The 19,605-nt window shown below is 52.0% G+C and overlaps 1 protein-coding gene across 6 annotated transcripts in view; it reads left to right on the forward strand.

Moving 5' to 3' along the window:
- The first annotated feature begins 17,992 nt into the window (after positions 1-17,992).
- The window catches only part of GABRA3 (gamma-aminobutyric acid type A receptor subunit alpha3), a 70,561-nt gene continuing 68,948 nt past the window's right edge, over positions 17,993-19,605 (forward strand). For 3 of the 6 annotated variants that reach the window (XM_053273922.1, XM_053273927.1, XM_053273926.1), the window contains exon 1: positions 17,993-18,306. The gene's annotated coding sequence lies outside the window, so the exon portion shown is untranslated. Of the gene's footprint in view, positions 18,307-18,584; positions 18,930-19,115; positions 19,328-19,605 lie in introns of those variants that run through there. The other 3 variants (XM_053273925.1, XM_053273924.1, XM_053273923.1) reach the window with 2 other exon arrangements.

A 19,605-nucleotide genomic window follows, 5' to 3' on the forward strand; every position in this document is an offset into this window, starting at 1 on the left:
CTATGGAAAGAGAAGTGGTGTGGAGAAAGCTCAGAACTGGGAAGTTGCTTTTTGGGGGTGGGGGGAGGAGTTTGTCCCAGAGTGTGGGCACCCTGAAGGTCAGCCATCCTCTGGAGAGCCTCTGGGCAGCATGCTTAACAGAAAGGGAGGTAGCATAAAGTGAATATAAGAACCAGAGGAACTGGATGGGCTATTGACTAGGAAGCCATGGGAGCACAGAGTTGCCAGATCTGAAAGGGCTCCTGTGACTTTTGAGAGTTGCATCCAACAGCGAATTCTGCTAACTGTGGCGTCTACAATTACTGAAATGCATTACCTGGGGTGGGGGGAATGGGGTTTTAGCTCAGTGGCAGAACATCTACTTTGTACGTGCAAGTTCCCAGGCATCTAGAGGTAGGGCTGAGGGAAACCCACTGGAAATCCTGTGTAGCCACTACCAGTCAGGGCCTAGTCGTGAGCTAGACGGGCCAAGGGTCTGACTCAGTAGGAGGCAGTTTCAGAAGTTCCTATGACCTGCCAATCACAGGGAGGCATCGGGGCAAAAAGTCAATGGGGTGGGGTGTTGTGGTCCATCTATTACTTGGAACTCATCAGCCCGTTTGTTGCCCCTGTGATGCGTTTGCTGAATGCACCTGCTGTCGGGGGGGGGGGGGGCAGTAGACATTGTGCTGCCTGAGGAGGCAAAGGACCATAGCATCCCCTCTCACCTGCAGACAGACACTCAGCATCCACAGGCTAAGTTGCCGAGGAAGTGGCTGTGACCCGCAGGCCACATCAAGCCAGGCAATGAGATGTTCCTAGCTTCTGTTGGCGGGGTGTATGGAAGGAGAAAGTAGAGGTGTGCCCCAGCGGGGGTGGGGGGTGGGGAATAAACAGCATGCCCCAGTGGGATGAGGGTTTGCCAGGGCAGTGGCAGTGGGCCTCAGGGAGGCCTGTGGGACAGTGGTAGCAGGGGGCTGGGGGCTTGTGCCCCTCCTTGTGCCTGCACTTCCTTCTCCCCAGATGCTGCCTGCTGGGAAGAAGAGAGTGGACCAGGGCAGGGAAGACTCTCTCTCCTTCACTCTGGAGCACTGAAAGCCAACCTCACATTGATTTTCACTTCAGTCAGACACTGCTGGAAAACACCTGAGGGACCTTATGCAAACAGCATGGCTAACCTTCTCTGATTCCCTTCATCTTGCCTTGTGCCAGGATGTGAAGTGCCTCACCGCCCCCCCCCCCCCCTTTGCGGAAGGGCTGCCCTGACTGTGTCCATTGTGGCTGGGTTGTGGGGCTTGTTCCATGGTGGGACAGTCCTAGCTGTGGGCCTTTAGCCCGCGCACCCCACTACACCCCAGCTGCTGGTCTGGCTGCTTCTTCACTTCTTCCCTGGGCACAGCCCTCAATGTTTTTGCCAGGTATTTTGGTCCACAGTCCCTTCCTTTATAGGAGTTCATCATGAACATGGTGTCCCCAAAGGACCTCGGGGTTTCCCTTCCTTGCACTTTCCCACAGTGCCTTCACAGACTCCACTTTGGCCACCAAGGGGCAGCATAACCCTGAGAACCAAAGCTAGCTCTCTTCCTGAAGGGCTGGTGATTCTGCAGGAGAGGGGAGACGGGTGCTTTGGAGCACCCCTCTGGAGGAGCTTGCCCAGCTGAGGAAAGGAGTACGGACCCCAAGAAGAAGCTTTCCAGATCCCCAAGAAGAAGCTTGCCAGATCGCTTGCCAGATCCCTCCTTCACTCTCCTGGGAAAGGTTCCTTCTGCTGTAAGCCTGACAGACCTCAGATCTGAACCAGACCCCAGCAAGCCAATGTTCCCTCACCTGTAGGCAGAGGAGGATAGCTCCGGGGGCGGAGTGAGGTGTTTGGCCTCTTACACAAAAGGGACTTTCCTGCAGGTTGTTCTCTCTGAAATTCTGGGTTCCACTCAGATTTTAAGCATCTCACCCAGATTGCACAGCCCACCCAGAATTGCCCAGGTTTCAGCTCGCTCCCCCCCTCTCTCTCTCAAAAGCTAAGCTCTAGCCCTTGTAGAAGAGGAGTTATCGAGCAAAACGTGCAGTCACTATTCTGCTCCAAAATTATTTTCCAGCTAATTTACATAATATGCAAAATAGGCACCCAGATTTGGAAAGCCAGAATATGGCAACCCCATATGTGGAGCAGCGGGGAAATGACTTGATTATCAAGCCAGAGATTGCCAGTTTGAATCCCCACTGGTGTGTTTCCCAGACTATGGGAAACACCTATATTGGGCAACAGCAATATAGGAAGATGCTGAAAGGCATCATCTCATACTGCACGGGAGATGGCAATGGGAAACCCCTCCTGTATTCTACCAAAGACAACCCCAGGGCTCTTTGGTCGCTAGGAGTCAACACTGACTTGACAGCACACTTTACCTTTACATGTGGGGGGTGGCAAGAGAGGATGCACTTCCTTAGCCAAGAATCTTCCCCAAACCAAAGCACCCCTTCCTGGTTTTAGAGAGATGCCATTTTGCTCATCAGTGGAAGTGCTGAGGGGTGGGGTCTAGTATAGGGGGCAGCTGCAGACGTTGTTCGTGGATATTGCAACAGTCTGTCAGTGCTCCCTCTCTTCTTCTCTCCATGGCTCCAGGACAGTACAGGACATCCTAGTTGTCCTGGAGTTTGGAATGCAGGGGGATCTTGGAGTTCCGTGGCCTTGGCTGGAAGAGCTCCAGAGAGGCAGAAAACAGGCTGCTGCTCCAGCCTCCTCGGCCCACAGCCTCCAAGGCAAGAGAGTTCTGGGCAGTGTAACAGATGCTGAACTGGAAAGGCCGGACCAAGTGCTGAAGGCGAGGAATGTGGCGGTCCTTCTGAGACGCCCCAGAAACATGGAGAAGAGATAGCAGAGCGTGAGGTTGTCTTCTCATGCACGGTGCCAGCTTTAACTTGAAAGAGAGAAGAGCTGTTCTGTGTAGGAGCCATAGAAGCCCTCAGCCAAAATATCCTCTTTGTTATGCAAGGTTCTTCTAATAAAGAGCTAGCCACAGCCTAGGAGCTCTTACTTCCCTCTCCCCAGATGCTGCCTGCTGGGCAGAAGAGAGTGGACTGGATCAGGGAAAACTCTCTCGCCCTAGCTCTGGAGCAGTGAATGCCAACCTCACATTGATTTTCACTTCAGTCAGACACTGCTAGAAAGCACCTGAGGGACCCTATGCATACAGTATCGCTTACCTTCTCTGATTCCCTGCATCTTGTGTTGTGCCAGGTTGCAAAGTGCCTTTCTTGGTTGCTGGGGGATTCCCTGGGTGCTTGATTGTGATGCCTGTGGGGGTTCCCCTTCTGTTGCTCCACATCCTCCCTTTCAGGTCCTAATTGCAGAGCGATTAGTCACTGCAGAGGGGAAGGGCACACCTTAACCTCAGATATGGACATGCTAGACTGCTCCTGAAGGAGAGGCTCAGGGTGAGATGCTTTCCCCCATTTTGAAGAGGAGACCATTAAACTGAAGAGGAATGCAAATGCTGAAGAGTTTGGAGTGAATAGCATACAAAAGGGAAGAGCAGCAAGATGTGGCTGGCTTCAAGAGGAGAAGACTGACAAGGAAAATTGACATCTTGAACTTCTGTAGGGCTACTGAGGGAAGGCAGCCCAAAGCAGATCAGTTCAATGGCAACAAAGTGATTGGCTGAATCTGTATCCGAAACCTCCATGCCCAGACACATCTGCTATCTAGGAATTGCAGCCACTGTCCTCTGCAACTGTTGGAGGATGTCATTTTTATCCCCCAGTTAATTAGCAGAACACTAAAGAAGCTACCCACTCCAGTTACAGAGCAGAATGCAGAGTTTAGTTGTTGCAGCTATTTAGAGAAGACGCATGGAGATTCTTGTAGAATAAAATACTAAGTAGATTTATTGGTGAAGTACACTTTGGATAGGAAAGACATAATCCTAATCTATAGAACTACATAATGAATAGGTAGGGAGAGAGAGAGATGTTTCCATCCGCTTTCTAAGAGGAAAGGAAGGGATCCTGACTCACAGGAAATACCTGAAAAGTCATATCAGGGGTCATAGAGTAGAGACAGGTAGAAGAGCTAGGGAGACCCTTACTATCTCTACTCCCAATGCCCCTAGTGCTCATTAGGCTAGTTGGTGCAAAAGGTCGATGCACTGGAACTCCAGCATGAATCACAAGTTAGTCTCAAGGTCAGACATGGAGTTCATCACAGCAATCACCAAGAATTATCACACACAGACACACACACACACACACACACACACCTGCCACTGTCCATTTCTTGCCACAAGACTATTTCACAAACAAAACAAACCACAACTCAAGGCAGGCAGGAGCCCAGGTTCTGCCTTTGTCCACCTGAGATCCAGCAAAACCAGATAGTTATAGGAGCAATAGCACAGCATATTATACTCAGTGCTGAGAAAATAAAACCACAAAATCAAGCCTATCTTCCTCTTTTCCTGATGTATCCTCTTCAAGAGGGGCATAAGGGCTCTCTCTGCCTCCCAGTCCCTTTGAATACATTTTGAAATGTCCTCCTTTTGTGTTCTCCCTCCTTCCTCTCTGAAGTACCCAGTGCGGGCACAATTGCCCATGACCACACTTGATTTGTATGATAACAAGCCAACCAAGAAGCAAGGAGATTGCAAGCCAATCGGAAGCCAGTGCCAGAAAACCAACCAGCAAGAGATAAACAGGCCTCCCAAATGATGCTTGATTGAAACATTTCAGTCAAAAGGGGGTTGTTCTGCTCCAAGCTCAAAACAAGCCCTTTATTTAGAGGGTGTTTTGTTTTGAGCTTGAAATATTCAAAATGGCCCATTTCAGGTAGAAAGGTTTTGCAGTCGAAACGTTCTGCATATCCCTATTGTCTACTACCAATCAGGCTCTGTACAAGGGAACTGGAAAGTAGCCAATGTGACTCCATTTTTTTAAAAGGGATCCAGAGGGGATCTGGGAAATTATAGGCCCTGACTGGAAAGTAGCTTAACTCCGGTGCCTGGTAAATTGATGGAAAGCATCCTCAAGGACAAAATTGTTAAACATATAGAAGAAAAGGCCTTGCTGGAGGAGAACCAGCATGGCTTCTGCAAGGGCAAGACTTGCCTCACTAACCTTTTGGAGTTATTTGAAGTGTCAACAGGCATGTAGATAAAGGTGATCTGGTTGAAACAGTATACTTGGACTTCCAAAAAGCTTTTGACAAAGTTCCCCATCAAAGGCTCCTGAGGAAACTTAGCAGTCATGGGGAAAGGGGACTGGTTCATGTGTGGATTGGTAACTGGTTGAAGGACAGGAAACAGAAGGTAGGAATAAATGGAAGTTTTCACTATGGAGGAAAGTAGGAAGTGGGGTCCCTCAGGGGTTGGTACTGAGACCAGTGCTCTTTAACTTGTTCATAAATGATCTAGTAGTTGAGTAAGCAGCGAAGTGGCCAGATTTGCAGATGACACAAAATTATTTAGGGTAGTGAAATCCAAAACAGATTATGAGGAGCTCCAAAAGGATCTTGCCAAACTGGGTGAGTGGGTGACAAAATGACAAATGTGGTTCAGTGTAATCAAGTTTCAGGGGCGGAGGGAAACCAGCAGCAGCCCTGGTTCAGGGCTGGGATGGAAAAACTCCATTAATTGGTGTGGCAATTTCAGCACAGGAAAGTTCAGGTGTACAAGAGATGGGTTTTGATGTCAAAGGACATGCCCTCCCACCCCCACCAAAGACTGAGCCAATGGGAATATGACAATCCCAGGCTAAATGCCCTGCCAGGGAGTGTCGTTGAGGTGTTAAAGGCTATTAGGAAAGGGGAACCTTTGAATTAAGTAACCAGCCCTGCTGGATCATGTCCAGGCCCTATCTAATCCAGCATCCTGTTTCCCACAGTGGCCCACCAGATGCCTCTGGGGAGCCCACAGGCAAGAGGTATGTGCATGCCCTCTCTCCTGTTGTTGCTCTCCTGCCACTGGTATTGAGAGGCATTGTGCCTCTGAGGCTGGAGGTAGCCCACACTACTAGACTAATAGCCATTGATTGACCTGTACTTCATGAATTTGTCTAAGCCCTTTTTAAAGCCATCCAAGCTGGTGGCCATCACCACATCCCATGGCAAAGAATTCCTTAGATTAATTTGCACTGTGGAAAAAGTACTTCCTCTTGTCGGTCCTAAATTTCCCGACCTTCAGTTTCATGGGATGACCCCTGGTTCTAGTGTTGTGTGTGAGAGACAAGGTTTTCTCTCTGTCCACTGTCTTCACTCCATGCATAATTTTATACACCTCGATCATGTCTCCCCTTAGTCACCTCTTTTCCAAAGTAAAGAGCCCCAGATGCCACAGCCTAGCCTCATAAGGAAGGTGCTCCGGGCCCCTGATCATCTTGGTTGCCCTCTTCTGTACCTTTTCTAGTTCTACAATATCCTTCTTAAGATATGGTGATCAAAGCTGTATGCAATACTCCAGATGTGGCTGTGCCAAAGATTGTATAAGGGCATTATAATACTAGCATTTTTATTTTCAATCCCCTTCCTAATGATCCCTAGCTTGGAATTTGCCTTTTTCACAGCTGCAGCACACAGAGTCGACACATTCAGTGAGCTGTCCACCATGACTCCAAAATCTCTCTCATGGTCAGTCATGGACAGCTCAAACACCATCAGTGTATATATGAAGTTGGAGGTTTTTTGCCCCAATATACAATCACTTTACACTTGCTTACACTGAACTGCATTTGCTATTTTGTCACCCACTCACCCAGCTTGGCGAGATCCTTTTGGAGCTCCTCACAATCTGTTTTGGATTTCACTACCCTAAGTAAGTTTGTGTCATCTGCAAATTTGTCCATTTCGCTGCTCACCCCAACTACTAGATCATTTATGAGCAAGTTAAAGAGCCTTTGGTGGGGAACTTTGTCAAAAGCTTTTTGGAAGTCCAAGTATACTGTTTCAACCAGATCACCTTTATCTACATGCCTGTTGACACTTCAAAGAACTCCAAAAGGTTAGTGAGGCAAGTCTTGCCCTTGCAGAAGCCATGCTGGTTCTCCATCAGCAAGGCCTTTTCTTCTATAAGTTTAACAATTTTGTCCTTGAGGATGTTTTCCATCAATTTACCAGGCACCGGAGTTAAGCTGACCAGCCTGTAATTTCCTGGATTCCCCCTGGATCCCTGTTTGAAAACTGGAGTTACCTTGACTACTCTCTAGTCCTCTGGTACAGAGCCTGCTTGTAGGGACAAGTTACATATTTTTGCTATGAGGTCAGCAATTTCACATTTGAGTTCCTTCAGAACTCTTGAGTGGATACCATCTGGCCCTGGCAATTTGTTAATGTTTAGTTTTTCAAGACAGTTTAGAACATCTTCCCTTGTCACCTCAGATTGGCCCAGTCCTTCAGCTGCTAAACCTGAAAAGCTCCGTTCTGGAATGGGTATATGGTCAATATCTTCTGCTGTGAAGAAAGAGGCAGAGAACTCATTTAGATTCTCTGAAATCTCCTCATCCTCCTTAATAATACCTTTCACACCCTCATCATCTAAGGGGCCAACCGCCTCCCTGGCAGGTTTTCTACTTCTGATATATTTAAAGAGGTTTTTGTTATTCCCCTTGACACTTCTATCTATATGCTCCTCAAACTCTCTTTTTGTCTCCTTGCATTTCCTTTGCCAGATTTTATGTTCCTTTCTGTTGTCTTCATTTGGGCAGGACTCCCATTTTCAGAAGGAAGTCTTCTTCCCTTTTATAGCTTCCCTGACTCTACTTGTTAGCCACACTGGCATCCTCCTGAACCTGTTGGTACCTTTCCTCCTGCTTGGTATACATTCCAACTGAGCTTCCCGAATTGTGGTTTTAAATAAGTCCCATGCTTTCTGGAGCGATTTTACCCTCCTGACTTTCCCTTTCAGCTTGTCAGTGGCCCGTCAGTTGTGGCCCCAAGGGACTCAGGTAATGATGACTCTGTGGTGCACATAAGGACCACCCCTTGGTCAATGCACTGAAGGGACCCATGTACAGAAGGGGATGCCCTTAGTGAAGCTGCCTATCCAAATTGGGGACTGGAAGGGCAAATGCGAGTTTGGAGTCATCTCCCTGTTGCTATGTTGATTGGTGATGACTTGGCCTTGCATGTCTGGGACACAGTCCACCCAGATGAGAAGGATCCTGCACTCGAGGGATTAGAGCACTGGGTGCAAGCCACCTACAGTCAGCGTCCAGACACTTCTTCCCAATCTCATGAAAAGAAAGTGACAAAGGTTGTGTAAGGAACAGCTATGTCCACTTATGCTAGGAACACCGCAGTGTAAGGAACAGCTATGGCTTCATGGTGTTTGTCCACCAGACCGCTGTAAAGAGAAGTAACCCTAGAAGCACCTTCAGAGAGTAGGAGTTTGATGTGGTGGAAGGAGAAAAGGGAACAGCAGCTGCCAATGTGACAGGTCCTTCTGGCGTTCCAGTGCAAGGCAGTAAATATGCAGCAGACTGTAACGAGTATCTGCGGCACAGAAGCCTCCCTCAAACTACCAAAGCAACGAGAGTGGGGAGATGAACAGGGCTTCAGCGAGCTTGGCAGAAGGCCAGTCCCAGCAGCACCACCCCTTACCTCAGCAGGTGGTACCCTCTTTACTACATGCACCAGCTGTACGGCCACCAATCACAGTATTCTAATGCTCCTGTGCAAGGAGAGATAGTCCAGAAGGCCAGCAACCTAGAAACTACACCATCACTTATGGGGGCAGGGGTTCACGCTATGCACAGACCATGCTGTGCCCCACTGGCTGCAAGAACCCCAGCACGAAGAAGTTCATGCACTGGAGCTTGATTCTGAAGAGTTTGATTTTGAAGATGGTTGGAACCCAAGGGACAACTAAATTGTGCCTTATGCTAAAGGTACCATTGTATAGTTGATTCAGTGAGCTTGATTTATCTATGACATTTTATCGTTCTTAGTCATTTCTTTTCTTTAGATTGCACCTAAGTGGAGAAAGTAGCTAGGCTGAGTTAACTCCGGTTAAAGGCATTGGGTATAGCTGTGGTAATTTGTCACCCTGACTGGATGCAAGTTGTGAATAGGGATGTGCGTTTCGTTTAGGATACAAAACGTTTTGTGTACAAAACAGGCCATTTTGGATGTTTTGTAGCCAAAACAAAACACCCAATACTCAAAACAGAAAATTTTGTAGCCAAAACAAAACGTCCCTGTTTCGGATACAAAACGTTCTGTTGTTTCGGCTGTTTTGGAACTACATTTTGCAATCCTGAAAAGCCTTTCTCCTTCGGTCTCAATTTTGAGTTTTGACATCTGTTTGAATTTCTGGCCCTTCCAGCCTGCAGATTGGCCAGCAAAAGCATGCGCTGATCTGCTTGCAATTGCCTCCTTATTCCCTTTAAGCAATTTAAGGGTAAATTTTACCCTCATTGCCCAGTGGGGCAGTGTGCATTTCATTGTTGTTGTTTCGCACTGTTGTGTGTAGATCAATTGCATTTCAGGCGGGGGGGATGTGGATGTGCATGACCTTTGGAAATCTGCCTGATTTTCTTCCAAAGCTCTGCTGCTGTTGATGTGTGATGTTGATGTTATTTGGGGTGGATTTGGGGCAGAAAGGGGGCTTTGGGGGCAGAAGAGTGGTTCAGGTGGTAGTGCCCCAATGGGTGCCTGCTGCCACCCAGATTCCAAACGAATTGGGGAAAGGGCTTATTTTAAAAGAATTTTTGAAAAGGGGGCAGAAAGGGGGCCTGAGGGGCAAAACAGTGAGTTGGGTGGCAGTGCCCCAGGGGGTGCCTGCCACAACCCAGATTCCAAAGGAATAGGGCAAAGGGCTGATTTCTTAGGAATTGTTGAAATGTATGCTTCTTTAAAGTCCCCCCCCCCCGGGAATAATTGAGGTTTCAGCAGACCCATAACTCCACCTGGAGGGCACTGGGGTGACCGGGAGCGAGTGGTGGTGTAGTGCACATAGGGTGCCAACCACCCCATGGGTTGCTGGGTTCTGTTGTTTCTGAGGTGTTCTGAGTGTAGATTCTCTGGTAGCTTATGAGATTTTCAACAACAAACCATGAATCCACTCTCATATGCTACCAGACAATCTGAATCTACACTCAAAACATCTCAGAAACAACAGAACCCAGTACCCCATGGGCTGGCACCCTATGTGCTCTACACCACCACTCACTCTGGGACACCCTGGTGCCCCCCAAGTGCAGTTATGGGGCAGGAATTATGGAGGCCCATCATTCTCTATGGGGAAGAACTTTACAGACGCGCAAACTCCATTACATCTTTAAAAATCAGCCTTCTGCCCAGTTCCTTTGAAATAATTCTGGCAGCTTCCTTGCCACCACTGGGCACTACCACCAACCCTACTCTGCTCTGGGCCACATCTTTCCCCCCAACATGAAGCTATACTTTTGCTGAAACCTCCATTCTTCCCTATGGGAAGAATCCTATACTTCAAAAATTCACCAAAAACCAGCCCTTTGCCCAATTCCTCTGAAACTTGGGTGGTAGTTTCCACCCATCAGGCACTACCACCACCCACTAGTTTTTCCCTGGGGCCATTTTTTAAAATCCAAAACATTTTAGATTCTGATTTTGCAATTTCGAACAAAGAACAAAATTGGGGTGTTTCGGATTGGTTGATTTCGAACAAAGAACAAAATGGGGTTGTTTCGGATTCGAGCCAAAAACAAAACAGAAAAAAAACAAAATGCACAACCCTAGTTGTGAACACCTCTCACTTCCTGGGTCTTGTTTTAAGCAGTGGGGTGTAGTGATAGTCAGGCTTGAGGGAGGACAAAGACTCAATTAGAGTAACTGCTTGGAAGGTGGGCCTCTCCAAATGAAGGAGAAAGCCTGAGAGAATCAAATCCCTGTGGCCCAGTCCAGAGTGAGGGGCAGGGTTTACTAGACAACAACCTATAGAGAAGTAGGGAAGGGGGGTGTTAGGGTTTTCTTCCCTGGAGAGCCCTCTGAGGGAGGTCTGATCAGCAACTATTGTAGGAGAAAGGGGATGTAACAGCCTTGGGCTGGGAATCAACTGGGAGTTCCTTACCTGGAAGTAAGTAGGAAGGATAGGGACCAGTTTAGCTAGACACTTCAGAGAATGTATATTTGCTTAAGTGCTTGGATCTGACTGCGTGGTTCTTGTAGTTCCTCAGGAAGGGTTTTACTTGAATGGAAGCAGCGATTTTGATGCCTCTATAGTTTTCCTTATCATCCACTTATTAATAAATCCTTGCTGTTGGTAAAGAGTGTCACTCCTTATTGGGTCCTGCCCTAGTCACACAGTCCTGAAGGCCTAAGACTGCTCAAGCCTTTCTTGCAGGGAGGGGTTTTCCACTTTACTCTCCCAGAATATTCCCTTGGGTGAATTGGTTCCTCTTAAAAAGTGGATGGTTGCAGCCTACCTGGGACTCCTCACAGCTAGAGGAGGGATTCTGTATCTCCCCGCCCTCCACACACCCCGCTTTTGATCATTACAGGTCTCAAAGTGCAAGACTTGGGTGGCCGGAGGTGCAGCAACAATTAAATGGGGGGTTGGGGGAGAGGACACAAACATCCTTGGGCCACTGAGGGAGGGGTTCTGTAAGCTAGGTGACCACTTGCTCTTTGCTATCCCCCTTTCACCTCTCTGAAGAAGGAGAAGGAGAAGGGGTGAGGCATGGGCCCATCTCCACATTTTGTTACCAGCCCCGTTCCAACCATGTGGGTGGTGCTACAAGGAGCACATCTGGAAGTGCTCGGTGTCAAGCTTGCCCTCGGGTGTTGTGTGCGGAGGTGTGAGGCCAGGGAGGGTCTTCTTTGCTGATGGGCTAAGTGAGGTTTCTCATCCTATTTAGTGAGGGTGAGGATGGAGGCAGGATCTGCTACGTCCGTCCGCTCTTGAAGGCTTGTTCATCTGGAGTTAAAAAGTGACATTCTTTAACTGAGTTTGGTCCTTGGGAGATGCGGAATAGCCCACATCCTGAACAGGGGACAAGGAGTCAGGTGGCAAGCTGACTTCTAGCCAGGGATGGGGGTCTCTCTGAGTTAAGCGGTAGATGTGTTGCCATGGAGACTGGCTAATGAAGCCCTTGGCAGCAGCTGGCTCTGACAATGCATCCCCTGATAGGGAAGCAAAAAGCAATTATGGCTCTCTGTGTGTGGGTGTGTAGGGTGTATGTGGTGGGAGAGGGACAAGCCCCAAGCTGAACCAGCCCTGCTGTGGTGTGGTGGGGGCAATGCTCAGTGAATCTATCAGAGGTTGTCTTTGGCCTATTGGGGGCTCTCAGGTTGAACAGTAGAGCCTGGGTGGCTCTGCTGAGGTGAGGTAAGGCTTGGAGAGATGGTGCTGGAAATGGTTATCTAAGCAGGAGCCTTCCTGAATCCCACCCACCCACCTGCTTCTTCCCACATTTGGCCATGGCTCATTTGGCCATGGCTCTGGCCTGGCCTGAGGAACACGAGGCTTTGCTACCCTTCTCAGCTGACCAGCCAAAGTCCCTTTCCAAAGTGGTCATTTGTTCTCACAGCCTCTTCCTCATAGCTCTTTTAGAGCCAAGCTGTGCCACTGTGTCTTTATGAAACATGTCACCATAAAACACCCAGATGCCAGAAGTCATTGGTTCCTTTGTCGGTTGGATGGTTCTCTCTACTGGTTGGGATGAAAAATGACCTCTCTGGGCTGGTGGCCTTTTTGTCTTCTGTGCCTCATCATAACAAGACATCTTGCAGCTTCAGTGGGCAGTGGTAAGATCAAAGACCAGTCAGAGGCTTTTGCCAGAGGGGACAGGACCATTCCCTGGCTGGATCCAAAACTCTGGCTGCTGCCAGCTTCACCAACAAACAAGGCTCTTCTCCTGAAGCAGTTTCATTCTCTCCATACAGCACAAAGAGCAAAATAAGCAAAAGTGGGGGCTCCACTGCAAAATTAAAAAGAAAACCGACTCAGACAGACATCGCCAACCCCACCCCTCTCCGAATCATGCTTGCTGGCAAACAACCACACAGGGAGAAAGGCTACGTTGAGCTGTTGGCGCAAGGAACCACCAGCTGTCTGCCGCCTGCGATTGCTGGAAAAACTGCAGCCACAATCACGAAAATGGCTTCTGGCTAGCTTGGGTCAGTTCTCACTAGCCTTTCTCTGCACAGCCATGTGCCTGCACACAGAAGTGTGCAGGAATGCAGCAGGATGGGACAATCCTGAGAAAGATCCTGGATCAAACACTCTGCAAGGGACTGAAAGAAAAATGTTGAGATACGCCCAGGAACTAGAGCATGGCTGGGCTAGACTGAGAACTGATCATCATCCAGAAGGCCCCTCTGCTCCTAATGAACTGGGTATCAGGCAACACCCTCGGAAGACACAAGTGGCACAGCCCTGACCAGAGGCCTCCTGATGCAAATTAGAGGGACTGGGGAAAGCAGGTGGGCAAAGGGGCAAGGTAAGGACCTCTGGAAGCAGAATCTGCTGGGAAAACTCCGAATGCATTTATTGAACTTAAATGAACGATTAGATCAGAACTGGAAGGACACACAAGTCCATCTCGCCAGATCACAGAGTGCCCCAAGCAAAGAAGGGGGTGCCAGAGAAAGGTGGTGAGCTGTACAGCAGCAATGCCCCGACTCAGGCATTTGCCTTTCAGCAGCACCCCAGGAAGGCCAGAAGTGGAAGAAGAAGCATCCTATGAGCTACCAACGCACAGACCTCTGACCCAAATTTCCAGTGCTTAGGTGTGAATGTTCTGAGAAGTTATTTTTAAAACAATCTGTTAATTCGTTTCTGACTGCTGCTTAATTAAGAAAAATGAGTGAAAATAAGTCCACATTGAGTGTCACATTGGGGGCCTGTTTGTCTAAACAGGTGCCAATGAAAGAACGATAAAAGACACCTGCTGTGCTGAGTGTGATTTTGCTCCTCTCTGCTGAGCTCCTGGGGGGACGCAGTGGGTGCCGCCCTCTGAAAGACCTTCTTCCATAACTGCAGAGCTGCTGTGGAGAAGGACCCCACTTGAGCAGGGCCTGCCTTGTGGGTCTTGCTGGGTGGAGTCATAATAGAAGTGAACTTGAAAAGCTGATAGGCAACGTAATTGCTTTTAAATGAGAAGTCCTGTAAAAACATAAATAATTATGATGATCGCCTTCCGTTTAAAAACCTGCCGGAGAGATTTCGTGTTTTCCAGTTGAGCATTATGGGAACTTCAGAAAATATGGCCAGGTTTGCGAGCAGCTGCTCTTGACCTGCTCCCTGCATGGGAGCATGAACCTGTTGCACCCCTCGCCACTCCACACAGACCCCTGGAAACAAAGGGCTTGCCTAGCTCCTGGACAGAGAACTGACTTGGCATACCCCTAGGATCTTCCTAAATGAATGCCTGGGGTGTTTTCTCTGACCAGACCATTACCATTATCCAGTTCAGATACTATAGACTAGAAGGTTAGAGAATGGTTACAAGACCATTCAGATGAGGAGGATTTCCTGGAGATGTCCCTCCCTCTCTCACTGAGAAATCTTATTTCAGTGCCCAGCCAGCCCCAGCTGTGGCACTGAGTCCCGCCCACCTTCCTTCTTTGGCTGCATGGCAGGTGAAGTTGCAGGGAGATGCAGGTGAAGTTGCTGTGTGTTGCTGCCCAGTCTGGTGAGTGCTGTGGTTTTCCTTCCAAGAAAGCTGTGGCAAAAACCCCCTGCAGGTATGTTGTCTTTCCACAAGGAAGAGAGTGAACGAAAGCCAAGCTCTGTGGGCTTGTGTGTGTGGAATCCCCTCTTTCTGTCTCCAGGAAGATCCGCCCAGCCCTGCTGTTGCTCTGTGCTGCTTGCCTCTTGCTTCTCTTCTCCCTGGATGATCCAGGAGGGCAGATGGAGGGAGATGTGGCAGCCCTCACACTGGTAATAGCTTCTCCCTCCAAAGAGAGGCCTTTCAGCAGGCCAAGGAGGCTCTTCTTCCTCTCTGGCAAAGCACAATGGAGGGCTTGTGTGTGAGCAAGGAAGCGCAGCTTGGCTCCTCATGGCCTGCAATTGCCCCAGAAGACCCTCCGGAGGAAAGCTGGATGGAGACAGCTGGCATCAGTGGCTCTTCTGCCTCCAAGGAGCTGCCAGCTCAGAGCTCCACTGCCGTCACATCTTCCTTCAGGTCAGAGGGAAAGCTGGAGCCCCACATCTTCAGTATTGGGCCTTTGGGACCGGCACAGATGTCAGCCAGCCCCTCCTGGGCCTCCCATCTGGCAGGAAGAAGCAACGACCTTGCAGTTGATTGGAGAGCCTTCAGAGTAGTCACTCTGGGAACCTCTGTGGCAAAGGGTCCCTTCAGCAAATGGAAAGATGTGGAGATGGACACAGTTGGGCTCTCACAGAGCTGGACAGGAGGTAGGCTTGCTTACGCCCGGCAGGGAGAACTTTCCATCCACCTCGAGGGATAGCCACCTCCCCCAGAGGCTGAGACAGGATGTTCTCCTCATCCGGAGGCTCGCTATTACCAGTGTGAGGGTTGAGCGAGGGGAAATGGCATTTCACTCACAAGAGGAACTGATATGGTAACAAAACGGGCCAGCTAATCTGGCAGGCAACAGACAGGTAGGCTCTGCGGTCTGGAGCTGGTGAGAGGGGCCTGTTTTTGTTCTAGGACCCCTTTCCCTTTCCCAGCTGAGTTTCAGCATGACTGTGGATATGCTTCACCCATGGCTCTCCTCCTCAGCCCCCTCTGCCTCCTGAGCTCCACCCCGCTGCCCTGCCCATGTGCTCACTCACAGCTTTCCTGGCCAGGTCTTACACAGTGGACCCTAGGGAGGTGGGGAGACATGGGGCTCTTCTGGCCACTTTCCCAGTGGGCAGGCCAGCATTAGGCCAACTCTCAGGTTGCTTCAGATATGCTCATGATTGTGTGATGATCCCACCACATTTGAGTTCCTTCAGGGCTCAGTCCTTGGCCTGATCCAGGTGAGTGGCTTGGCTTGGCTTGCTACTGCTGCTGCCTTTGTGTAGACATTTCTTCCTTCCTCTATCTGACATTGTTCTTCTGATGCAGGGCCTGGGGGAAAACAGTTCAGGTGTGACTCTCTCTCTCTCTCTCTCTCTCTCTCTCTCTCTCTCTGGATGGCGAATGCAGATGAGAGGACGGTGGGCCTTTTGTTCTCCTGCAGCCTCCCTCCCTGCACCGTCCTCTGTCCACTAAGCCTATCTTGTCTAGCCTCCTGCATCTGACATTGCTCAAAAGAGACACTTCTTCATCATCCTTCCCATGAATGACTTCGCCAGCTTCTTAGCCCACCTGATGTCAGATTCCACTGACACTTGGAAAGCCATTTCCTTCTAGAGCAACGGGGCTCAAGGGGCCCCATTGTCTGGCTTGGAGCCCTGGATCTATTGGCCCTCTGCCCCATGCCTGCACCCTGGCCTTATTTGGAAGAAGCAGGAGACAACAGAGATGGGGCATGCTCCGAACCAGAGCTTGCCAGGTGCTCCCCATTGCTGCCTCCTCTGCCACTGAGCCTCCATCTTCCCTCCTCTGTGCAATGTTGATGGAAAGGATGGATGGTCGTCCCATTTCCCCTATGTCCCTCCCTTTCTACTGCAACCCAACTGCTAGGCTCAGTGGGAGGGGAGTGGGGTTGCCTTCATGCCAACCCAGTAGCAGGGGACAGTGGAGGGGTGGCAGACCGCCCCAACCCAACTGCTGTGTGGAGGAGAGTGGAGTGGGTGGCGGCTGGCCCTCATGCCTCATTTTGAGCATGGTGGGCATGGGGGTGGGCAGCCATTGCACCCAGCAGCAACCTAGGTGCTGGGCTCAGTGGAAGAGGTGATGGCAGCAGCCCAGGTGGGTAGCCTCCCCCCCAAGTGTCCCCCCCAATTCTGATTTAAGAAACCTGTGAGGCAGCAGAGCTGCTGCAGCAAAGAAACCAAGCATAAAGGTTGAGGGGTGAGACACTAACGCCCAGTAGGCCCCCACCTCCCAAATGAGCTGTAAGAAGCGCTTGGAAAGCAAGAACTGTGAGCCTATAACAAGGATGTCCTGGTGGTTAATGGCTTCAAAACATGGAAGAGAATGCTGGTTCGCCTGATCAAAAGAGGGGAGGCCAAGCCCAGCGGGCCCAGGCCTCAGATGATTTGTTAAGTAGCTAGCAGCGCATCTTCTCCTCCATCCCGGGCTCTGCTGTTCCTCCCCAGCAGCCTCTGAGCTCCATGACGCAGCGACTGCTGCTCACAGAAAGAAACAGGTGTTGGCCCCTGACCGCAGCATTGCCAAGGGCTGCTGCTTGCCTGCCTGCCTGCCACTTGTCCCAGAAGGGTGGCCACTCCTCTGGCCAAGCTCAGGGCCATCACCTGCTTCCCTTCCTGCCACGTCCGGGGCTCTGAGCTGCTCCCCCCTCCTCATGGTGGTGCCTCGGCCTCGCCTCAGCTGCCCTGGGCCCGGCGACCGGCCCTTCCAAGGGGCGCCTCTGCTTGGATCTCACTCTCAGAGGAGCCGTCCGTTCCTGCGGAGAGCGGCGCCTGCCCTATGCATCCCTTGCCCCCCACCCCACCCCACGCCTTTCCCCTTCAGCTCCTGCTTGGAACAAAGGCGGACGGGCGTTCTTTCTAGCTTGACGGCAAAACTGGCACGCACCTTCCTGCCCTGTGGCGAGGCCAAGCACGCGGCCATGATCCCCCGCCTTGCTAAGCATCATCGCCTGCGCGGGGTCTGGCAGGTGGCCGGCACTCGAGAGTCAACAGGTGGATGTTTGGGCAGAGCGCAGGAAGCCCCCACACACGCCCCCTGTCCCAGCCAGCCAGCCTCCCTCCCCCCCTTCCAGCAGGTCCCTTCGTCGCTAGCTGCTTGGGGCTGGTCCCATCCTGCCGGGTGCTGCTCGCCTCTGCTGGTGATGGGGAGGAAAGAGAGCAGAGAACGCCCCCCTGTTGCCCCCCCCCCCCGTGGGTGCGCCATTGATGCGCCTTTTCTCTTGGTTGCTGCTTCGTAGCACACGAGAGACGCGCGGGCAAGGTCGCTAAACCCTCCTCCAGAGAGCAGGGAGGGGAGGAGGCGGCTGCTCCGCCTCGCCTTGGCTTGCCAGTCTCGCCGGAGCAGCGCAAGGAAGACAACGGCGGCGAGCTGCGCCCGCGACCCTCTTGCAGGCGGAGAGCGCGCCAGCCTCCCGCCTCAGCCCAGACACCCCCGCCCCGAGGCATAAATGCGGTCAGCGCCCCCGCGGCGTCGGCCACCCAGGACCAGCAGCCGCAGCCTTCCTCAAGTCCCGGACGGACCATCGCTGGCGGCGGCAGCGCCAGACGCAGCTTCGGGGCGCACAGACCCGACCGCGGGAGAGCAGCCCCCACCGAGCCGGCCCTTCGGCGCCGCCCAGTCTGACTCGGGGGCCCGGCACCAGCTGAGCAGGAGGTAAGCGGGCAGCGGAGGCTGCTGCTTGGGAGCCCCCTTCTTTCCCGGGGTGGGGCGGGTCTCGGGGAGGCGAGCGCGGCAGGTTGTTGGCAAAGCTGCAGCTCGCCGGCTGGCTGGCTGGCTGGCTGGCAGGCAGGCAGGGCGGGGCCCCTTCGAGGAGGCCCTGGGCTGGCCAAAGGCTGCCGCTTCCCTGGCAGGATCCTGAAGCCCAAGCAGCGCGCAACTCCTGGCCCCGAGCTGCGCAGCGCAAGCAGCAGCAAACGCAGCGCGGAGTTGCCAGTGAGAACCATCTGGAAATTGGGCGGGGTGCTGGTGGTTAATGTGCAGAGGAGAGACGGAGGCAGCCCCGCTACCAAGCGCGGGCTGCCCGGGAGAGCGCTTGCGTGGCCGCGGGGCAGCTTTTACAACACGCGGCGGCGGCCAGCGGTGTGTGCTGCCGCCGCCACCGCCTTAGGACGAAGAATCCTTGCAGCGGCTCTTGTATTGGCAGCACCCCGCCCCTTTTCTTCCTTGCTGGATTCGGAATGCCAGGCTTCCGAGGGACGCACAAGCTCCTGGGTCTGTAGCAGAAGCGGGGCAGAGCCTGCTTGTCGGCGGCAGGCTGAGGGAACGGTCCCCTCCAGGTAATGGTGCCCGAGCATCGTTTGGGCGCTGCCTCTGCGTGCCGCCGGCGCGGATCCTCCCGGGAAAGGCTCGGTTGTGCTTTGGCCCGAAGGGGGCTGCCTGGATGCTTCTCCCCTCCGGGCCCCTCTGATTAATGGGCTGCTGCTGCTGCAAAAGAGGGCAGCTGCGGGGGAGGACGGTCGAGGCTAGCGGTTCTCAGCGCCGGCTGAGCCGCCTGGCCGCTGGCAAGACGCTGCGCCGTCCGGAGCAATGAAACGTCTTGCTGGGAGACGACGAGGAGGGGGAAAGACGGGGTCTGGATGACGTCACTGACTGAGCCCACCGCAGGCCGTGGCGTCACCCAGCTCACTCCACCTGAGGAACCAAGGGGAAGCGCCACCCGGCTGAGAAGGGCACCGTAGGTGGAGGGGGCACGCCAGGATCGGGGAGGGGGTGGGCGTGGGGCTGGTAGACGGGCGTGAGCGGCGCGCTGCAACTCTCCCTTGCCCACCCTTGGGTTCAGCAGGCTTCTCACCCTGCGCCCCACAAGTGCTGCCTGCAGGCAGAGCGGGTGCCTGCCCGCTGGATGGAGAGACTCTGGAGCTGCAAGAGATCTGCAGCTCGCTAGGGTGGGGAGGCGGGCGGGTCGGTGCCAAAGGAGCCGCGGCGGGCGGGGGGGGGGGGAGGCCTGAAATA

This window comes from Hemicordylus capensis, chromosome 11, assembly GCF_027244095.1.
Source record: "Hemicordylus capensis ecotype Gifberg chromosome 11, rHemCap1.1.pri, whole genome shotgun sequence".
NCBI lineage: Eukaryota > Metazoa > Chordata > Lepidosauria > Squamata > Cordylidae > Hemicordylus > Hemicordylus capensis.